Source organism: Lissotriton helveticus, chromosome 2_1, assembly GCF_964261635.1.
Source record: "Lissotriton helveticus chromosome 2_1, aLisHel1.1, whole genome shotgun sequence".
Classification (NCBI taxonomy): domain Eukaryota; kingdom Metazoa; phylum Chordata; class Amphibia; order Caudata; family Salamandridae; genus Lissotriton; species Lissotriton helveticus.
In genome coordinates this window covers 191,557,024-191,580,773 of record NC_136059.1, presented here as the reverse complement: position 1 = coordinate 191,580,773, position 23,750 = coordinate 191,557,024, and positions in this window count along the sequence as shown.

Sequence of the window (23,750 nt, the reverse complement as noted above, 5' to 3'; positions counted from 1 at the left end):
TTTGTATACAAAACCCGTATTTATCAACCGTGCGGGCACAGTGATACCTATCTATGCAGATAAAGTTTAGTATATATGCAACACATACATGGTTTATATTGTTCTACCTAGTAACATTTCTACACCATCTTACAGCATTTGCAGTCCTGGACTATACATTCAATCAATCAATCAATCAGGGATTTTTAGAGTGCACTACTCACCTGTGAGGGTCTCAAGGCGCTGGGGGAGGGGGGTGCTGCTACTGCTCGAACAGCCAGGTCTTGAGGAGTATCCTGAAGGACAGCAGGTACTGGGTCTATCGCAGTAGGATGGGGAGAGTGTTCCATGTCTTGGCAGCGAGGTAGGAGAATGATCTGTCAGCGGCGGTCGCTCGTCAGATGCGGGGGACGGTGGCAAGGGCGAGGTCAGCGAAGCGAAGCTGGCGGTTCGGGGTGTAGAAGGAGAGTCGTTCGTTGAGGTATGCTGGTCCGGTATTGTGGAGTTATGTTATGTTATATGTTATATGGGTATTTATTACGCGCACAATTACTCTTGAGGATCCTGGCGCGGAGCCCAACCACAAAAGAAATCACATAAAAGAAACACAGCATTATTTTAGTAAGCTTGATTGAAGAGGTGAGTTTTAAGAAGCTTTTTAAAGCAGCTAAGGTCTCTGGTGTCCCTGAGAGTGAACGGAAGGGCATTCCAGAGGGTAGCTGCTTTGACTGAGAATGATTGACCGCCCAGTCTGGTGCGCCTAAAGCGCGGTGTTACCAGCCGGCGTTGGGAAGCTGACCTGAGGTGTCTGCTAGGCACGTGGAACGTCACTCTTTCCCTGAGATAAACTGGGCCAGTATAGTGTAAGGCTCGATGAGTGAGAACCAGAGCCTTGAATTGAACTCTTTGGGCCACCGGCAACCAGTGAAGTGAGGCCAATTGTGATCTTATGCTAATGCGTCTGGGGATGCCCAGCAGAAGTCTCGCCGCCGCATTTTGGATGAGCTGCAGCTTGTTTAGCAAAAAAGGAGGGGGAGCCCAGATAGAGAGCGTTAGCGTAATCTAGGCAGGACAATATGAGGGCTCTAGCGACCGTTTCTTTGGCCGGCTGGGGCAGTAGGGGGAAGAATCTGCCCAGGGATTTAAGGGTCCCAAAGCAGGCACCCGTCAGTCTTTTAATCTGCTCTGAGAACCTCAAATCTTCATTGAACCAGATGCCCAGATTCTTGGCAGGGCCCCCCTCAGAGAGGGGACGGGGGAAATCGGGAGGCCAGACCAATTCAGTAAATTGGTTTGGAAAGTACCCATATAGTATAATCTCCGATTTTCCCTCGTTGCATTTGAGCTTGGCCTGTGCCAGCCAGGTAAATACGGCCGCCAGGAGTGGAGTGCCTTGTGAACGTGGGTGAGGAGCTTGAAGGTGATCCTCTTGTTGACGGGGAGCCAGTGCAGGTCTCTCGGGTTCTGTCACTATTCTTGTAAGTCTTTGATCACACAATCCTTCATCATTGCATTCCAGTCCATTGAGATTGGTACCCTTTGCAACCCTTTCTGTTATTCTCTTTGTAGCTCTACTCCTTCTTCCCTTCCCTATCGCACCACCTCATTATACCAGTCTAAAAATTTGGGCAGCCTGGTAGCTTTCCACCTCATGGTTATATTTCTTTTTGCCAAGATCAGTGCAAGGTTCACAAATCTGCGGGTGGGATCTCCCTTTTTCTAGGTCTCGCTGAGTCAGCGCGCAGGCGCTGCTCGGAGAGACATTTAGTAGCTGCTTTGGAAAGTGCTCCCAAAGCGGCGACCAGCTTGCTAGAATGCGCACAAGGAAGCGCACATCCCTTGCGTTTTTTAGCACATCATTGCGATCACTATAGCTTTCAGAGCAATCGTGATCGCGATGATTTAATTTTTACGCAGGCCACACAACTCCTGGCCGGGTCGCGCGGCCAATGCTTGTTTTCAATGAGTTACAAAATAACAAGATTATAACAGACTGTATACTATATTAATATATCTGTGGCTTGTTTAAGGTCAGCTTTGTTTGGCATTGTTGAAGGTATTAAAGTTACATACGCTTCTTTTCTGGATAAGACATTGCATGCGTTTGAGCTTGTTTCTTTACCTGATAGTCTGCACACCATAAAGTCATGCGGAATGTTAAATCAAACAAACCTGCTTCAACTCTTAACATTGAGGCTTTGGCTTTTCTTATAACGATTGCAAAAGCTTACTGTAGTCGAACTTTTTTTTTTAAACGGAGTCAAGTTCCACTGGCCCATTACCATTTCTAGTCCACTCACTTCTATAAAACTACACCATTTTAATACTTGCGGATCAAACTTTTTTGGATAAGTGTGCAGCAGCAGGATCCAACTTGCCGAGTATCCAGCATCCAGTTCCTTAGAGGAAGGTTGTAATGCCCACCGCACACCTTAAGCCTCAGAGTGATGTTGCAGTGATTGACTTAGTTCGTCAGTGGAAGCAGAGACCATTGGGGCAGGCTCTGCTCTTACTCCATCAACAACCACTGGCAGAAACGGGGCAGAAGGTGTGAGATTGGTCGTATGATGTATGGTACCATCAGAATCCATAGCAGCGCTACATCGGGTATTCCCACGTGTTTATAATTCTGTCCCGTAATTGTTATCTTGCGGTTCCGGACAATGAAACTTTTGGACAGAATGTGAGTTTGGCGTGATTCCAACTGTGTGAGGCCGCCGGTGCCGCAGTGGTTCGGCGCACTTGCTAGAGGCGAGCAGTTCCGTCTGGCGCTAAAGTGTGTTTGCCTCTAATTAACCTGATTAACTTTCTTGCCTCAGTGTGAGCCTCAAACTCATTATCCTGCCCGCAGACTGTGAACACCATTTAATTAAAACTTGCGCTTGTCAGACATTTTGCAGACCTCGTTTAAAGTGGATTTTAATGGCACGACCGATCGCCGTTACAGCACTGTAGTAGCATGTGTTTTTGTCTTCTGGGTTCCCTTATGCGTTCTGCTATTAGTGGTTTCACTGAACTCTTTTCGCAGTGCTCTGCAGCTTGGTAAAAACGAGGTACAGAGGCAGCGAAATGCATTGCAGGTCTGCTGTGCCCTTCTGAAAATCATGCAGGGTATTCCCACTCTCTTTGAAGTGCTTTCTTTTACGTAGTTTTGAAACTGCTTTTCAAACCTTTGTGGCAGCCTTTTCCTGCCCAGCTGTAACGTGTCTTGTCTCGCGATTTATTTGGCTGCACCCTTATATTTGTTTGCTCTAGTCCATGGCCTAGACTTTCCTGTCCCTCTGTCATAGTCTTTATTTCGGCGAAACATTCTTATGCTCTGACACATCGTGATGCTTTTTAGTGTCTCTGCTGTTCTGTATATCTTGTCTGTGGTACCTGTTATCTGTTGCTGTGCAGTTTTCTCTCTAAACAAGCATTGGCATAGCCAATAGGTCTCGCTTTTGGGACATTCTGAGTATTTAGTTATGCAGCACAATATCCTTGGTGCAACAACATCAACTGTTGCGTGGCTAAACACTTATAAGGTCCCAAAGGCGAGACCTATTGGCTATGCCAATGCTTGTTCTTCTTGGGACCTAGACCTAATATGCAACAGTCCAGTGACCGAATGTTCCCTGTTGGTGCCACATTATTCACTAGATCTTGTACGGTTGACCAATAGTGCAGTAATCTTGGGCAGTCCCACAACATATGTAATAAACCGGCATTTGTGGAATGGCAGCGGGAGTATCACCTGATACCATTGGGAACATTCTGCTGAGCTTGTGGGGGGTTAAATACGCACGGTGCACAATCATGAGCTGGATAGATTTAAACTTCGGGTTCCTAGAGATCTTACATGGTTGTTCTAATACTATCTCCTATTCCTTATCTGTGAGTGTACGTCCGACATTTGCGTCTCACCTATCACAAGTCAACTGCAATGAAACAGACGTGTGTGTGCAGATACCCCAGTACAGCCATTGTCATGTGACTTCCATTACCCATCAAATATTGCCTATGTGCATGGGTCTGCGGCTCATCCCCTCCAGGGGCCCAAACCGTTTTGATATAGTGAGAAATGTGTGCATGCAGCAGAAACAATCTATCTGTCACCCCTGACTCCTGCACAAATGTGTCATGGTTCATAAATGTGTCATCGGTGAAGAAATCGCCTATCGTGGACACCCCTCCCTCTGCCCATATCTCTATATGCCTAAGGGTCACCCTACCCGATGAAAGTGGAAGGCCCATCAGGGGTTTGTTTGGGGCGTAGGGCACAGTTATTTTAGTATAACGTGTGGCCCTCTTCCAGTGCTGTAGGGCTGTTCGCAAGAGTGGGGATCCCGACATCGGGATTTTGCTGCCTGGTAGCAGTTGTACATGCAGTTCCCCACGTTCCCAAGCTTTGGTGTCATGGATATTTCACCCAGGTTACGGCCTGTTAGCCAGTATGCAGGCCACTGTAATTGGCCTAAGTAGCAATAAGCTCTCATGTCGGGGACTCTCATACCCCCTTGCTTGAAGCTAGTTGCAGCTTAGCGAGCCCCATACTCCTACGTACCGAGCCGCATATTATTTCAACTAGGAGGGTGCCCAGTAATTTAAACATTTGGGTAACTTTTGCAGTAGAGGCTCTAGCGCTAAAATGAATAATAAGGGCGAGAGCGGGCAACCCTGCCTAGTACCCCTCACTACCTGGTATTGGCTTGAAATGTGTGTCCCCGTGTAAGCACTTGCCGTTGAATTCGTATATAATAGTCTCACCCAGTTCATGTACTCCGGCGGAATTCCAAATTGAGGCAACGCAGTCAATATATAGTCCCAGTGTAACGAGTTGAATGCTTGCCTCAGATACAAAGAAATGCAGACCCGCGGATCAGCATTCGTAGGCACATGCGACATTACCATATGGAGCCTCCGAATGTTGAGCGCCGTACTCATATTCGGTACAAATCCCGCTGATTAGCGTGTATCAGTCTCAGGGAATATTGTAATAGTCTTGTTGCTAGCAGTTTACTCAAAATCTTGTAATTTAGGAGTGATAGGGGTCTGTAACTCGCCATGTCTCTGCTGTCTCTTCCCGATTTCAATAAAGAGATCACCGCTGCCTGCACTGTAGTGAGGGGGAGTGAGCCATCCTCTAGCACTACTCGATACAATTCTAGCAGTCAGGGAATCAACAACTCAGAATACACCGCATAAAATTCCATGGGCAAGCCGCCATTACCTGGTGACTTGTTACGGGGGAGGGCATTAGTCGCTGTTTTTAGTTCCATGTGGGTGATTGGCCACTTTATGTCTGCTGCTTAGTCATCGCCTCGTGCAGGGAGCTGCAATCCCTCAAAGAACGCCTCATATTACCTTTCCTCCACCCGGTCCGGGGATGTATACAGTTGCTCATAGTACTGCCGAAAAGCAGCGTCAATTTCCAACTGTGTGTGTTTCACCTCACCTCACCACCAGGGACATCTATTTCTAGAATGGGAAACACTGGTGGTGCATCTTTAATATTCCTAGCAAGCAAGGGACCGCTTTATGTTGTTTCTGTGTATAAAATGTATAATCTAGAACTCAGAGTTCTTCTAATAGCTCTGCGTGTGTTATGTGCAGTTCTTGTAACTCTGTTTTGCTCGTGTTATACGTTACTGCTTCCTCTTCCAGTTTGCCCAGCCTATCCTCTATGTCCGTAAGCTTCGAAAGGAGTGTTGCACGTACACCCACTGTTGTACTGATCGCCAACCTCTTATCACCGTATTAAAGGCGTCCCACTCAAGCTGTCGAGTGCTCACTGTATTTGTGTTCTCATTAAAATATTTGGTTATGGTCGTGGAGAGAGCATCACGGAACAAAGAGTCTTCCAGCAGTAATAGGTTTAATCTCCAGGATGGAATTGGTGTCGGGACTTTCCCCTATAGTAATGTGGCCTCTACCGGGTTATGGCCTGAACACGTTTTGCCCAAGTGTGTGGTGCCCATAACAGATTCTAATAGCCTCTGTGAACAAAATATCCTGTCTATACGAGTGGGTAGGCTTTGCCGTGTGGAAAAGAAGGAATATTCTTTGTCTACTGGGTGTTTCTCCCTCCAAATATCTCCCACTCTCCAACCTCCTGCCCATGCCTAAAGCGCTTCTATTTGCTTCCTAAACCCCGCCCCCTGCAGGGGAAGGTGCGATCTGTCCAGTTCTAGATCCAACACTGCATTAAAATCACATCCTAAGATCCATGGGTACCCTTCCCATCCCGTCAAAGCCGTAGTAAGAATTGCCAGAAATGTGTTTTGTTCCGTGTTCGGGGTATAGATACTCCCTACCACTATGTGTTCTCCATCCAACAAGCCATGTAACAGCACATATCGCCCATTCGAGTCTGTCTTTTGTTCTATAAGTTTGAAAGGGGTGCCATTCAAAAATAGTTGGTCTCATAACAGCATTTGGGAAGCACAAGACAGCTCCATAAAGGGACTCTCAAGTCCCTATGTCTTAGCCCACAGTGTAATGGAGTGGCATTCGGTGACATGTCAGTTAAAGTAACTTCAAAACATTCAAATACTTGGGACCTTTAGAGCTATAAATTAGTGCATGAACCTAAGCCCAGTTTTAGCACTGGGTGCCTCATGTCACAAAACCACAAACGTACTTATCAAAATATAGAAAACCCTTTTTGTGAGTTGTAATTCTTTTTAGATTATTAAAAAACCTTTATTATATTGATAGTTTGTGACTGCAATTGCTGTAGCAAACCATTGATGAGCTAACAACCCCCGAGTTGGGGTGGTAACTAATTTGCAAAGGGGAAGGGGTACTCTTAGAACAGGATGTTGGCAATCTCACAGGGTGAGACGTTTTCCAAAAACATTTTTTAAACAAACACTGGTTTCTTTAAGGAACATGGCCAGGTTTGGAAAAACCATTGTGCTTTTTGCTATGCAGTCATAGTTGGTGTGGTGTACCTTGCTGTGATTGATTACAGCCAATCAGAGAGGGTCGCAAATTGTCAATTGCCTAATGAATATTTTTTAGGCTGGTTGTGCTGCAACCACTTACCATTTTGTGAACTGACCAAACATAGGTCGGTTTACCGAATAATATTCCATTTGCACAAAGTATGTGGGGTTTTTTCAACCATTTTTTGCAAAGGACCTAATAATATATCAGGAACCTAACTTTCATAAGGAGATGGATACCAATGGTGTTCACTCCTTGTTTTCAGTTCTATTTGTTGTATGTACCTGTTGAAATCTGCAAAATAAAGCAATTTAAGCTGTTTAGACAGCAGCCAGCTAAATAGTGTTGTTCCTCTGATATGTGCACAGCTAATGGTTAAGTTGTGCACACTGTCAACTATTTCTCTAGCCACCAGGTGAATAATGAAGTTTTTTATTTGCAAGACAACCCGCAATACAGTACATAAGTTAACATTTTTAGCTAAATGAATATTGCCAGGCTACTGGTAAGATAATATTTAATTTCTACGATTTATTCAGTGGCCATATAAATAATTACGTTTATTTGCTGTTTGCATGACTACTGGCCTAAGTGTACATGTCTGCTGTTTTGCCAGAAGCTGGCTAATGAGTGAAGTATTTTTGTTTGCTTGACTGCTGGCTAAATAGTACAGTAGCTGGGCAAATAGTAACGTTTTCTGCTATTTGCACAGCTGTCAGACGAACAGCGCAGAATCTCTACTAGTCATCCAGCAGCTGGGTAAATAATGATACTTTTCTGGTATTTGCACGGTGTTAGAAATGGGAGTCTCTAGTTGCCAATGGTTTGCACCGCTGTCCAAGTTGGGACCCTTCTTCCTAGTCATGGTAATGGGGATGCACAACTAAAATAACCCCATATCACCCCCTTTGGTAGCTTGGCACGAGCAGAGAGGCTTATCTCAGAGGCAGGGTGTAAAGCATCTGTGAACACATACAGTAATACAGTAAAAACACTACAAATGGAAACCACACCAGTTTAGAAAAAATAAGTAATGTTTATCTAAACCAAACAAGACCAAAACGTCAAAAATCCACAATACAGTTATCAAAATAAACTTTTTAGAAGGTAAAAACAGTTCTGTCCATAGCAAACTATAGATGCAACACAGTTAACACAAAGTACCTTGGATGCATCAAAATCAAAAACAAGAACAGCTGCAGGGAAGGTGATGTGTCGGTTCCTTACGTGCAGGGAAGGTGATAAGTTGGTTCCTTACTCCGGGGGAGGTGATGCGTCGGTTCCTTACTGCCATGGGGGGGTGATGCGTCGGTTTTTATCACAGCCCATGGGTCCTTGTACACTTGGCGCCCCAGTACGATGCATGGGGCTTGGGGATGCGTTGGTTCTTGATGTGGGAGCAGCAACGGCCCTGTGTTGGTTTCTTCAGTCACGGTTCCATGATGCGTAGGTTCTTCACTATTGAAAGGGCCTGTGTCAGAAAGGGTGCGGTGATCTCAGACTTGATATATCAGTGCACTTGATGTGGCATGCAGTGATTTCTCCAGCTGTGGGCAGGCGATGCGCCGGTTTCTTCAGCGGCACGCCGGCGATGCGTAAGACCAGGTGCAGATGCGTCGCATTTCTCTTAGTTGCATCTCTTTTCCTGCTCACAACAGCAGGAACAACCTCCATAGGCCTTGCCCCTACCTTCTTTGCTAGTGAACCCCTGCCCACTCTATAAATCCTTATCCTGTAAAAGGGGGCGGGTTTCGAGTAGAGCTCTAGTTTTAACTCTTTTTGAAACTGTTATCTTCTTGTTTTTTATAATGTAACCTGCGTTGCAAACACTGGTTAATCTTACCTTTCTTATTGTAAGGATTTTTATTAATTCAACAATAAAAATATTTTGTATTGTATTGTATTGTAACCTCCATAGGCCCAGAACAGCAGCAGGCACCTCCTGGCAGGTCAGAACTCCCAGCAAGGAAGTTCAGGGGAGCTTGAGGGAAGTATTTGTGTTCCTGAAACTTCAGAACAGGAGGCAAGCTCTAATTCAAGCCCTTGGTGATCTTCCTCAAGCAGGGGACACACCGCACAGCAAAGTCATTGTCCTTTCCTTGGCAGAAACCACCACTGCAGGCCAACCCCAGACAGCACACAGCAAAGAGGCAGTACTTCTCCTACAGTTTCTGCAGCTCTTCTCCTTGGCAAAGGTTCCTCTTGAATTCCAGAAGTAATCAAAGTTCAGGTGTCTGGGCCCGTCATTTATACAGCAAATCTCTTTGTTCTCTGGTGGCAGAGAAGCCCTGTGCTCAGTCCAAACCAGTTCTGTCCTCTCTGGTGCAGCTTCCCGGCAGGAGGTGGAGACAGCATTGTGTAAGGCAGACCAGGCCCATTGAGGTGAAAGGAAATCTCCTCCCCCTACTCGAAATGCAACCCAGGTCTATTTAGCCCAGCCCAACTCATCCAGGAAAGGCAGGGCACACCTCAACCCCCCCAGTGGCTGTCTAAAGTGAATGCGCATCCCCAGGCCCTGTCACTCCAAAACCAGACACTCAATACACTACCCAGCAGAGGCACACTGGAAAGCTAAGCATGAAAATACCTGCTTTCTAAAAGTGGTATTTTCAACCACAGAATGTAAAAATCATCCGTTCAGGCATACTAAACTTTACCTTCCTATCTTGTCCCAATGGAAAGTTATATTGGTAAGATATTATAAACAAACTCCCATTCTATCCTATGGGACAGAGAGCCTTTCAATAGTGAAAAACGGGGGGAGGAGCCAAGATGGCGATCGGAACGGTTGCATAAACGCTTGGCTCCGTGGGCCCTTCCTCCCCGCACATGTATCCTGCAGATAATCCTGAGCAAGGTTTGTTGATCTAAGTTGCTGAAGGGAAGCAATCACTTACCGTCTGTTTCTGGGGCTCCACCGTGCAGTAGATCCAAAGAACCGTCCCCGTATGTTTGCCGGCCTTCGTGGCGCTGAAGCCGGGGCCTCGAGTGCAGAGGGTGCCCTGCAGTGATCGTAGCGTTGGCGGCCCTGGTCGGGATGAGAAGCCGGTCAGTGGGAGCCTGAGAGCCGCGAGCCGGAAGAGTTGGTGTCAACCCACTCCCAATAGTGGGTTGCCCCGTGAACCCGAGATATTGCCGAGCCGGAGAGAGCCCATGTCGCCCGGTTCCCCTTGGGTGAGACGCCCGGCCATGTCGATAGTCCCGTCCGGGATCCAGCGGGTGGCTCCCGGCGAGCTGCGGGGAGCATGTCCGGCCTTTCGGTGACTCTCCTTTTTGCATACAGCGCCGACTGTCAAGATCCAGCCGTGGGGCCTTCTGACTCCAGTGGTCGGACGAGAATCTGAAGTGGAGGGGAAGAGGAAGAGAACGCGATGGCTGAAATGGCAGATGGCGCCTCGGGGTGCGCCCCTCCCGGGGACAGAGAAACTGCTGAACGTGAGACCCCCGGAGTTTGGCAATGTGGGGAACCGCTTACGCGTGGCCACGTATTGGCTGCACTGACAACCCTGCGGACTGCCCTGCTCCGGGGAGCCCGGGACTTGGAAGGAAGGATCGCCACCATTGCTGGCCCGCCATTTTGTAGCGGACTGGGTTGCTTTCGAGTTGGTGCCGATGTGTCTCCCTCTGCTACAGTGTTATATTCCCCGGATGAGTTTACAGACTTGGAGGCGCGAATAGATCTGGTTTCTGAGCTCCCTGTTGCCGCATCTGTTCCGCTAGTGGTTGTCTCACCGGGTCCTTTTTCTGTCCAGCGAGTGGAGAAGCTACATCGATCCTTGGTACATGAGGCCCGTACTGTGCTGCGGTGTTTCCCACATCCTGTGCTTTCCGTTCCGTGCTTGGCGGACCTGTCTTTGGACTTGAGACTGTTGGTGGTCTGGGTGTTGTTGCTTTCCGACATCCGCCATGCATCGTCAGTTGTCTCTCGGTGGCTGCGACCATGTTGGGCGGCTGCGCTCCCTGGTTTGATTGGAACGAATGGACCTCTTGTACCGAATTGTGTCTCGTCTGCAGGACTGTTCATCATTGATACTATTGCTAGAAGCGGCCTGGGGTGACTTCGTTTGGGATTTGGAGGGACTTCTTGCTGGTTAATGGTGATTCAAGGGCACGTCTGGTGGGGCTGTAACTGATTGCGTTTTATGTGCTTGCTGATACTTATACTCTTATACTGCTTCTGTTTCTACGATTCTAGTATGCGGGGATGGGATCGAATGGGTAACCGACTCGCCGGCTCTTCTCCTCACTTTTTTCTTCTTTTCTCTTTCTTTTCTATTTATTCATTTAGGGCGACAGGCACGCTGCTAGGGGGGTAGGCCGTAGCCTTTCGCAGGGGTGCAGGGTGGGGGTTTGGGGGATGGGTTTGTTCTCTGTTCCTTTTTTGTTTCTATGGCCCTTTGCCCTTTTCCTTCTTCGATGTCGTCGTCTTCATGTCTCCCATAGTACGTTCCCTTTCAGGGGTGTGGCTCGCATACCGTGCTTGGTACGTGACTATTGTGTTTATCCTGACTTTGGTACTCCTCTCCTTTCCCACTCAATGTATGTTCATCATCGGAGTGATAATGTGTTTTAGCTGACTGTGTTGGGAGCGGGAATGATAATGCGATGTAGCTTTTTGTTTAACTTTTGGTTATTTAAAAATGAACCGTCTCGAATCCTTGGTATCACGTATTATTTTGCCTCTCTGCTGTACCCTGGATGTGGCTTTGTTTTTAAGCGCCGGACTGATGTGATACCTTTTACTTAATTTCTGCTCGATTTAATTAGCGGCCGGCCACACTGGTTGTAGGCCCGTGTTTGTACTTTCAAGCTAATTGAAATAAAGGTTCTTAAAAAAAATAAAAAAATAAAAATAGTGAAAAACAAAATTCACTGTAGTTCACTGTCAGGACATGCTACCCACCTCTCAACATGTCCTACCTTTCACAGACATTGCACCCTGCCCATACCTTAGGGGTGACTCACATGTAGAAGGTTAAGACTTGGCAAGTTGGTGCACTTGCCAGGTCGACATGGCAGTTTTAAACTGCGTACAGACACTGCAGTGGCAGGTCTGAGACCCTTTGAAAGGTTGCTTGTGTGGATGGCACAATCGGTGCTGCAGGCCCACTAGCAGCATTTGACTTACAGGCCTCGGGCACATACAGTGCACTGTACTGGGGACTAAGTGGTAAGTCAAATAAGCCAATCATGGAAACATCAATCCATATACACAATATACAGAGGGAGCACTTGCACTTTGGCACTGATCAGAAGTGGTAAAGTGCCCAGAGTCATGAAACCAATAAAAACAGGTCAGAACCAGGAGTCCAAAATGCAAAATGTCTGGGGGTAACATCGCTGAAAAAGTCAGCAGGTCGATGAAAATCATCTACTATTAAGCAAGGAGACCGGAGAGCTCGAGGAGGTCCCGGCCCATTCTGAAAGAAACAAAGATCAGGGAGTTACTTCAGTATTTGCATGTATAGTGTTCAGGGGCAGAAGGTAGGAGAACTGCTCGCAGCCATCACCGCCAATGCCCCTGTAATTTTCTTGCCCAGAGGCGCTACATCTGCAGCTCGCGCCTTCTGCAGCGCGGGACACCATCATCGCCTCAGGTGGAAGAAGGCTGGAGTCTACAAGCTTCAGAACTGCTCGAGGCCTTCACCACCAACACCCTCGTCATTTTCGCACCCAGAGGTGATACATCTGCAGCTCAGGGCTCCTGCAGTGCGGGATGTTTGTCACCGCTCTTTCCGAGTCTTGGCTGCAAGCTGGTGGAACTCTCTTCCTCTGCAAATCCGGGCTATTGATGAGCTCCTTCAGTTCAGACGGGCCATCAATACCTTTTTATTTGTTTAGCCCCTAGGTAGTGTCTCATGTTTCCCTCTGTCTCTTTTCAGTGTTGTGTTGTGTCTGCCTTATCAATGCTCCAGGATGCCCCTTTGCTGGGGCAGCTGTGCGCGGTATAAATAAAAATAACATAACATAACATAACAGGGGGAAGAAGGCAGCAGCCTACAAGCCCCAGAACTGCTATGGGGCCATTGCCGTCAACCCCCGTCATTTTTGCACCCATAGGCGCTACATCTGCAGCTTCTATACCTGTGTTCGAGCATCATTAAAGGGACTTGGAAACTGTGAAGCTTCAACGTCCTTACCTGGGCATTGAGTCCGTATTCCCCCTGAGGTATTGTATTTCACCTTCCTTCAAGTGCTTGGAGCGGTTTCCTTTTCTACCCTTGGCCCGTGCTGGCTTATTACTGTTTGCGCAGTTTTTTTAACTTAAATTCTCAAACAATTGTCAGGATCATGGGCAAAAGAAAAGAGGGTGTTTGTAGTACTATTTCATCTCATGCAGTCAAGTCTACCGCAAAGTCTACACCAAAGCCTACTTCGATTGATCGGATGCTCGAATGAGCAGTTAGTGCTATTAGCAATGAAACCTAACAGAGGTTTTCCTTCAATGCAGCTGGCCTCATTGGGGGTCTCCCGGGCCTGTCCCCTTGTTTTACATTGGACATACTCACAGACACACCCCATAACAATGCTGAGCCTTTTTTCATTCAAGGCCCTTTAACAAATCAAACACTGACTCCTCCATCTGCCCCTCCCTCTGATTTCTCTAAAGCTCTAATCAATAAGGCATTGTCTACTACATTAACAAAGAGAGTTAAACGTGGTAAAACGTGCATACACACGGCTAGTCCTCTACCTTCCCCCCTTGAGACTCCGCAAGCGACTGAACATGTGCCTGAGGTGGATCTACTCCCTGTTTTGGTTTCAAGCACAAAAGCCACAGAGAGTTCAGTTTCAATTTCAGTACAACCCTCACAGGTGGACAAGTCACATCTTATTAACTCCTTTAATGACCTTTTGGCTATCCAGCTAAAGACTTTTTCAGAAAATCTGTGCTCATCAAGTAAAAAAATGTTTCTCCTTTGGCCCTACGTTTAGATTCTACTGAGTCCAACTTGGTCCCCTTGGCATTAATCTTACAGGCTCAGCCAAAGGTACCTCGACTAGCACCATCTCCAAGCTTTGTTCCATTGATAGGACTCCTAATGGTCCTCCTGAAAAGTCTATTCTAGCAATAAAGGCCATGTCTTCTGCCAGCAATTTGCCAGTAGAAGCTGCCCCACCTCATACTAAAATCTTTGCTACCGATCAGACAGCAGACCGCAGGTCAAACCCCTCCTACCTCTTCTGGTTTCACCAATATTGCAATGCACTTAGAGGGCAGAGTGGCACCAACTCACTTCAGATGCAGTCACAGCTACCAGTCATCAATCTTCCCCCTGCTGCTTGCCGGTATGTGGCTGTCCTGAGAGGGGTTTCTACATTGGGCCTGGACCACCCTGAATCATATGAATAGCTTTTTAATACAACTTTAGACTGGCTGGCACAGCACAAAGCCATGCCTGTTTGGTATGCTAAGGACATTCCGCACGTAAGGAGATGTGCATGGTTTGGGCAAAATAGGCCGGACACAAATGGGGAGTGTATTGTGGTTAATTTCAGTCTTCCAGATCTGACATGTTATTTGTTATTTCATGCCAGGTCAAGTAACCCGGCTCTTACTGCCATTTCTTTGGTTTCATTAGGCTTTTTTATAGACCTGCTTCTGACCTCAGGCAGTACCCACCCAATTCAGTTTTCACCCGCAGTGTTCACGATACAGCTTCTACTAACTCTCACAGGGTTCTTAATATGTATCAAGATAACTAGCCCCGATAGCCACTGTTAGCCAAACATCTTCTAATATCCTGGTGGCACCGCAGGCTTCACAGAGTGTTTCTCCTGTCTCGTGCCCCATACTTATATCTAATAGTTTTGAGGCTCCATCCAACTGGGATTGACTCTTTGGCCCAAAAGTAATTTTAACACCTGATCCCTCTGGTACTTTACCTCAGAATGACAACCCCACATAGATAATTATTCCTACCCACTGCCAGAGTTATTGGCAGTCACTACCCGCACTCATACTATGTATACTCACCACAGAACTCTTTCTGAACTTAGTTGGAATGTGGCAGGTCTCAAAGGGAAGATCAATAATGAAGATTGGAGGGCATTCCCTTCTAAGGGCCCGATTCACAGAACTAACTTAAGACAAAATCCTAAACTTACAACTTTTTTGGTATCTACAGAAGGCACCTACTCATGTTGGTATTCACAGAAGGCACTTACTCATTTCGGTATTCCCAGAAGTTAGGAGTCCTAACTTATATAAATAAATAAAGTCCTAACCACATCCTTTGATTCAGTGAACAGAACCAAACTTTGGCCAATATGGCTGGATCAAGGCGTTGACACCCCTCTGGTGAATTTTTCATACTGCCTGCACTGAAACCTTTCAGCTCGGACCTGCTGAAATTCACTTGGGGAGCTTTCATCTGAATTCCCTTTAATGAGTCGAGTGAGGCAAGGTTGCAGATTGGCTCCTTTATTATTTATTTTATACATTCACAGACTTACAGCCCACTCATCTTCTTCCCATACAGAATCGCAGGCTCCCCTATTCCCGCTTTACTATATGCGGACGACATGTTATTGTAAGCCCTTACCCCTAAAGCACTTAGGGCCCGATGTAGGTAATTCTGATTTACCGACTCTTAAATACCGAATCATACCGATTCGGTATTTAAGAGTCGGTAAATTGGAAGTAGGCAGATGTAGCTAATTTTTATTTTAAAATTACCGAATCTGTACGATTTGGTATTTACCGAATCGGTAAATACCGAATCGGTATTTCCCATTGATTCCTATGGGCCTTGAAGCCCATAGGAATCAAGGGTAAATACCGAATCGGTATTTACCGATTTGGTAAATACCGAATCCTGGCAGGGGGAACGGGGTGTCACTTTGACACCCTGTAGCACCCCAATCTCAGGCTTGTGTGCCATGTGGCACACAGACATGCCCTAAGGGCATGTCTGTGTGTCACATGGCATAGGTGTACATGTACAGATGTGCATGTACACCTGAATTTGTTATTTACCATGCAATAGTATTACTTGGTAAATAACAAATTCTTAGGGGCCTGTGGCACTGGTGAAAGCGCCACCTACATCTGCATTTACAGATTCGGTATTTTTACCGAGTCTGTATTTACCAATTCGGTAATTTTGCCGATTCGGTAAATACAGATTCGGTAAGAATACCGATTCTGTAAATACATGCCCCCTACATTGGAAAAGGCATTTACCGGTCGGTAACAGCCGAATTCGGCCGTTACCGACCGGTAAATGCCTACCTACATCGGGCCCTTAGACATCAGGTAGACGGCTTTGCATCATTTATGCACAACTTGAATCTCAGCACTAATTAGTCCAAGTCGCACATCATGTCCTTTCGCCCGGGTAAATTAAGGCAAAACAAAATTAGTATTAAACCGTTAACCGTGGCGGTAATTTTGCCACGGTGTGGGCGTTCCCTTGCGCGGGTGGGACTGCGACGGCCGTTGGACGTGCGTAGCACTACGAAGGTAGTGCTTGCGATGGCCAACGGCCGACGGCAGCAGGGAAGGGGTTAATGGGCATGTTTTGAGGACTGTTGAGAACTTTAGCTATTTAGGTTTATACTGCGGGCACAGTCTGCAATCATATTAGACCGCAAATTAGAGGGACTGGGTTTCCACCTCTGAAAGTTTATAATTCTCAATGTATCAGTGTAGCTACTTATGGAGCAGGAGTATGGGTTTTTAGTAAATGCGATTCTCTCCAGGCAGAGGAATACCGCTTTTTGCGTAGGCTGTAAAGTTCACCCCCCTCCACTCCAATTCTCATTACCCACTTTTAGCTAAGCCAGGGTTTTATTGAGGACACAATCGAGCTGCGCCACTCTAATTATGGGTTAGTATTTGGTTGAATCCTGCTGCTAAACTCTGTATGGACAATATATTTGACCGTTCTCGAATTTCTATACGGGTGAGTGTAGGCACCACATATGTAATTTTTGTTCACTTGTTGGATAAATTTATTGAGTCTAATATATGGCTTCCTTTTTCAGTGTTACTGTCCTACATCTTGTTTGAGCATTTGCTTCACTGACCCATTGCCTCGTGAGTTTTCACAGGTTGCTTATTTTCACCTTGGCTTTTTTTGCCTGTTGGCAACTACCAGTTGCTTTTTACATTCAGCACTTAAAAGGTGAAGTCAAGTGGGCGTTGTTTTGAACATTACATATGCATTTGTTTAAAATTACACCACTAGTTCACTATTTTCGTTTTCGACACGTGTTGTGTTTTAACCGCACACTGGTGTACAATACTGCTGGCATTCCTCTTGGCATTTTTACTACACTTCACCATTTCTTATTCTTTTGACCATACCCATTACGTCGAAATAATTGGCATGTTTCACGTTCTTTCACTGAATCACTTGCGTATACTAATTGTTGCTGTTATTTCGTGTACTGATACCCAGTTTCTTCAACTTTGCACACATTGAACCCCTGATGAAGGGCTGTCGCCCGAAATGCATTGGGCACGGGCACATGGGCACATGGACTAGGGATTCCTTATCATGAGAAATTGAAACAGTTGTTATGATGGAATAACACAGGATGTTCTAAAGATTCATTTAAATATTGAATAAAATTTGAAGAACTTCTTTAAAAAGGATCAATTGATTGAACTTGCTTCTTTGAGTGCTGGTTGGGGACGCCCCTCATACGTGAGGGCAGCTTTTGTATTCAATATATTTGACTGCCTGATGCTAGATAAGGCTTGCGCCATACCCTGGTTTACTTATATACAAGATAGCCTTGGTTCCCACAGTTTATCCTAGTGGTTTACCGAACTTAGGCCTAGATGTAGGTAATAGCAAATTACCGAATGGTAAATACCGAATGTTACCGATTCGGTATTTACTAATCGGTAATTGCTATGTAGGTAAAAAATTCAGTAAAAATACCGAATCGGTAAGATTCGGTAATTACCAATTCGGTAATTACCGAATCAGTATTTGCCATTGATTCCTATGGGCCTTGAAGCCCATAGGATTCAATAGCAAATACCGATTCGGTAATTACCGAATCGGTAAAATTACCGATTTTACAAGAGGGACAGGGTGTCACTTTGACACCCTGTTGCACCCCTGTTTCTGGCTTGTGTGCCATGTGACACACAGACATGCCCTTAGGGCATGTCTGTGTGCCACATGGCACAGGTGTACATGCACAGATGTGCATGAAAACTGGAATTCGTTATTTACCATGTAATAGTATTACATGGTAAATAACGAATCGGAATGGCCTGTAGCACTGTTTTCAGTGCCACCTACATCTGTATTTACCGATTCGGTAAATTTACAGATTCAGTATTTTACAGAATGGGTAAATTTACCGAATCGGTAAATATACCGATTCTGTAAATTAAGCCTACCTACATGTCAAATCCCAAATACCGGTTGGTAACGGCCGAAATCGTCCGTTACCGACCGGTAATTGGTGACCTACATCGGGCCCTATGAAGGTAAAAATACTTTTTAAGGCCCACTGCACAAACATTAGATTGAAACTTGAGCTATACAAACCGTCTGTGTCGCAGTACTACAGCCTTCTATACACAGACATTTCCCCTCTGTATTTGTTGCTGGACCTGTCAAGATGGGAGTGGTCCCTTCTTTTTCGCTTCAGAGCTGGAAAAATGTACTGGTCTCTCTTTTTTAAACATTTTTTAAATCAAGATGGGAATATAGGGCCCGATGTAGGTCGGTCGGTAACGGCCGAAAATCGGTATTTTCGGCCGTTACCGACCGGTATTGAGGTTTTGGGATGTAGGAGTCCCAAAAACGCCCGATTCTGTAAAAATTCCGAATCGGAAAAGTTACCGTGTCGGTAGTATATCGAATCGGAAATTATACCGAATCGGCAAATATACCGAATCGGTAACCAAACAGAATCGGTAAAAAATTTGGGAATCGGAAAAATCTCCGATTCTGTACTATACCGATTCGGAAAAAACAGAATCTGGAAAAATTCCGATTCGGTAATGTTATCGAATCGGTAAAATTACCGATTCGGTAGAATACCGATTCTACTGAAGATTCAGATGTAGGAAAGCTCTGAAATACCGATTTTGCGTCAAATTCGGTATTTAAGAATCGGTATTTACCATAGATTTGAATCAGGTGGTAACCAGGTGCAACCTATAAAAAAGGACCCAAAATGCATTTCTGCATGCACCATGGCAGCTTTTTATGTCATAGCAAGACGGCTACGGCTACAGCAGGATGGAGAGAGGGAATAGCAGAGAGAGGAGCAGGTGTATAGAGAGCGTCTCACCCTGTCCATGCAGACAGATGCAGAGATCCTACAGAGGTACAGGCTGGACCCAGAGACCATCTTACAGCTCATTAGGGACCTCCAACCCCTGTTGCAGCACCCCACCCCAAGGGCACACGCAATCCCAGTGCACGTGCAGGTGCTATGCAGCCTACACCTGCTTGCGTCTGGCAGCTTTCAAAGTGCAGTAGCTGCGGTAGGAGGGGTGAGCCAGAGCTGCCTGTCCCGGTTCTTCCACAAGTTCCTAGACGCCATGATCGAAAGGATGGACCAATACATTTCCTTCCCTGCAACCCATGCAGAACTGGTACAGACAAAAGCAGACTTCTACCAGATGGCAGGATTCCCCCACATCATTGGCTGCATAGATGGCACACACATTCCGATTTGTCCGCCTGCTGACACGGAATACATATACCGTAATCGGAAGTCAACGCACACCATAAATGTGCAGGTGATTTGTAATGCCAAGTGTGTCATCACTGACGTGGTAGCAAAATTTCCAGGGAGTACCCATGACTCCTATATCTTTCAAAATAGTGGCATTTATGCACGGCTGACGGCAGGGGAATTCGGTGAAGGATACCTCCTAGGTAAGACACAGTGTCAGACCCCCATAACCTAAATAGCAGTGTGAAGTACATGTATGCATGTGAGTAATGTTACCCCATTCTCTTCTAGGCGACAGTGCATATGCCCTCCCCTCATTCATTCTCACCCCCTACCTCAACCCCTCAACACCCAGCGAAAGGAGGTATAACCGTGCGCACAAAAGCACAAGGAATGTAGTTGAACGGACCTTCGGCATCTGGAAAAGCAGGTTCAGATGCCTGCACAAGACCGGAGGTGCTAGACAATATACCCCCATCACCTGCTGCAAGATAATTGCTGTATCTGCAATGTTGCACAACCTTGCGGTCAAGAAGGGCACAGAGGTAGAGTTGTCTGACTACGAGGACCCTGACGATGACATAGCTGTGCCACTAACACAACCTGCAGGAGTGTCTACACCAAGTGACGGGAGGTACAGACGTGAGGAGATAACAGACAACTATTTCTGAGTGAGTACAGATGCACAGACACGTCAATGTATGTGGAACATATAAAAATTTACTAATGTTGGCACAACGTTACTGCACTGATGTGCTACAAATTTAACTATAACAGAATAGGTGGGGATTGTAAATTGTCCGGTTTGCCTCACCCACCCTGGCAGTCTTACTTCTTGCTGCGCTTAGCTGACCCACTTGGATGTGGCTCACCCCCTTCTGTGTGTCCGGCTGCCTCAGCGGAGTGCCTGCTGCTCCGGCGCGGCTCAGATACAGCGCTGGCCGGGCTGCTGCGGCTGCTGCTGTCCACAGCCTCGCCCACGTCCAGGGCAGGATTCACCACCGTGTTTGATATGATTAGTGCCTCCATGGCAGTGGTGATGCGGGCCATGCCCCTGGTCACCTCAGCAGTGTTCTTGGTGAGGCAGTCCTCCATGTTAGCCCCTCGGCGGCATAGCTGGGCGGTTGCTGCATCAAGGCGGTTGAGTGACCGGTTTTGCATGCGGGCATCCCTGCGCCTACAGTGCTCGTGCTCCTCCATCTTAGTGCATAGCTGGGTAATGGCAGTAGTCATGCACCCCAGTCCAGTAGCTATTTCCTTGTTGCTCTCAACGAAACTCTTAAACCTCTTTGTCATCTCCCCCATGTGCAGGTTGTGCTCCCGCAATTGGCGATGGCAAGCCAGGATCGACTTGGCCTGCATCCTTTGGATCCGGACCATACTCCCCTCCAGCCCTTGGAATACACTGCCCTCCCATGCTGGTAAAGCAGGCCTGGATGTGCGTGGCCTGCGCCGATTGCTGCTGGCCTGCTGTGTGGGCTGGTGTGCCACGGGTGTTGCAGGGGTGGGTGCTGGAGCCTGAGCCGCTGCTCCCTCCATGATGTTCAATGGTGCAACCGTGATCCTCCTGGCAGGAGATGTGGCAGGTGCTGGGTGGGTCTGTGTTGGGGAATTTTCGGGTGAGAACTGCACTGGGGGCGTTAGTGACAGTAGGGGGGAGTGGGGAAATGAGAGTGTATGTCCTGTGTCATCCTCATTGCCCCCGGCACTGCTGTTCTCCTCCTCCTCCTCCTGTGATGGTAGAATGCTGCTTTGCCCTGGCACCGCACTGTCTGATGCTGCTGGAGCTGGAGCTTGTGTAGCTGCTGCTCCACTGCCTGATGGTGCCCCTAGGTATAAAGAAGCATTTGTGAACTGAGTGCAAATGTCTTACAGTCACTACAATAAAAGCATTGCACATCCCATTTTCAATACTCTGATTCATTTTCTAGGTGCATTTCATTTGAATGTGCACTGGCATTTGTTACTACATTAGCTGACTACAGTTACCATGATGCATTGCTCATGTATGTTGCTAGCAGTACTGGGCTGGGGTTTGGCTGTGCATTGGGGCTAAAGGGGAGGTGTCTGGTAGGGTGTGTCATGCTGTGCATGCTTCTTACCTTTTGCTGTGGATCTGGATGAGCTGTCCAGGTCGCCAACTCCCACCACACTCTCTTTCTCAATTGTCGTGGACACAAGTTCCTCAAGGTCAGTGAGGGGTGGCGCGGGGTTCCTGCCTCCACCTGTTAGTCCTGCCTGCTTGTGCAGCTCGGCCAGTTTCCTCTTGGTGAGGCTGCGAATGTCGTAAAACCTCTTCTTGAGGTCGTCCAGGCTCCTGGGGGTGACACCAACTGCGTTCACCCTCCCACCGATTGCAATCCACAGGTTCCTCTTGGTGCTCTCTGGGAGTGTGAGGGACAGCCTCCCAAACAGCTGCCTGTGTACCCTCACCACCTCCTCCACCAACACTTGCAGCTCCTTGTTGCTGAACTTGGCCTTGCGCTTGCGCTCAGCCTTCTGGCTCTCAGAGCTGCTTGCCATTTCCACACAGTTCAGGATAGTGCTACCACTGCGGCTCACTCTGAATGCTCAGCTCAGGCTGCCTCTCCAGAAAGTTCTAATGAGTTGCACCTGCCTGGGTAGCCACTCCCTGCTAGGGTGGGGTAGGGTGCTTCCACCTCATTGGCTGTTGTCATCAGTTTCACTTTCTCGCCGATTCCGTGTTTGCCGATTCGGTATTTACCGATTCGGTATTTGCCGAATCGGCTACTACTGAATCGGTAAATACCGAATCGGTATTTGCAATGCATTCCTATGGGCCTTTTGGCCCATGGGGGTGTATTGCAATTACCGATTCGGTATTTGCCGAGTCGGTAATCGCCGATACGGTACTTACCGATTCGGCAAATATCAATTCGGTAAGTATCGAACTACGATACCGATTGTTACCGAATCGGTAATTTGCCGAATTTTTTTACCTACATTTCATTTACCGATTTCAAAATACCGATTCGGTATGATTCGGTATTTTAAAATCGGTAAATGCCTTTTACCTACATCGGGCCCATAGTTTCTTGTTGCCCATGTGATAACTATTCTACACAATCACAACTACACTTTATGTTCTTTTGTAATTTGCACAGCGGAGCACGAAAGCAATTTTAAGGAGTCTAGGCCTTCGAAGATGCAGAGTAGGCATCCTTCACTTACAATCTTTGTGCTCATCTGAAATAGTTTTTAATGTTTGTGCTTTTTTGAAAGCAGCACTTAGGGCTAGAAAGACTATCTTGGGCTAATCTGTTAGATCTTTATGCACAGTTGTGTCATATTGCACATAACTTGGCTGGTATGCTGGGTCTATCAGTGGGAGTGCATGGCGGACCATATCTGAGGTTTTTGTTCTCTCTCTCTCTCAGTCTCACTTTTAAGCCGCCTCAAACGCAGCTCCCGCCCTAATTCTTTAATTGTGCACTGAAATTTGACTTTGATTTGTATTTTCTCTTGTTGATCCAAAGTTTGGATATTTCTCCAGAAACGTATAAGTCCTTTATGCACTTTTTTAAACAGTTTTTTTTAACTCAGGACTATTTTTAATTTGTATGTGTTATCATTTCTATGTATTATATTTCTGTGTACTTTTATGGTCTATCGTTTTTAGTCTGAATAAAGTTATATTTAATATCGGCTTCGCTAATACTTGTTTTATTGTTGTGTACACCAAGATGACTACAGCTGATGTGCGCGCACCTGTGGGAGTCATCTTGAAATCTAGTGTGTTATATTTTATGAAACCCCATTCAAACATGTCTGGCAAGACTGCACTAGCATCCATGGTGGCCATCTGTGAATGGCATTTCTTAAACTTTAAGAAATCCATTCGAAAAAGAACGCACACATCTGCAGCGGGCATCTTTGAATGACTTTTCTTAAAATATAAGAAACTCCCTTTAAAGAACACGTATATCTTTGAATTAATTTTGTTACAGTTTAAGAAACCTCATTCCAAGTTGGCCACCCCACTTATCTAGTCATCTGCGGCAGCCATCTTTAGATGCAATTTCTTCCTATATAATAACATTCATTTAAAGTTGCCCTCCATTCATATGTGCGCATGTGCACACATGTTCGGCCATCTTGCTATGGGTGAAAAAACATTTTAGGATGGCAGCCCGCAGACAGAGTGGCAGGCCATGCTGAAACGT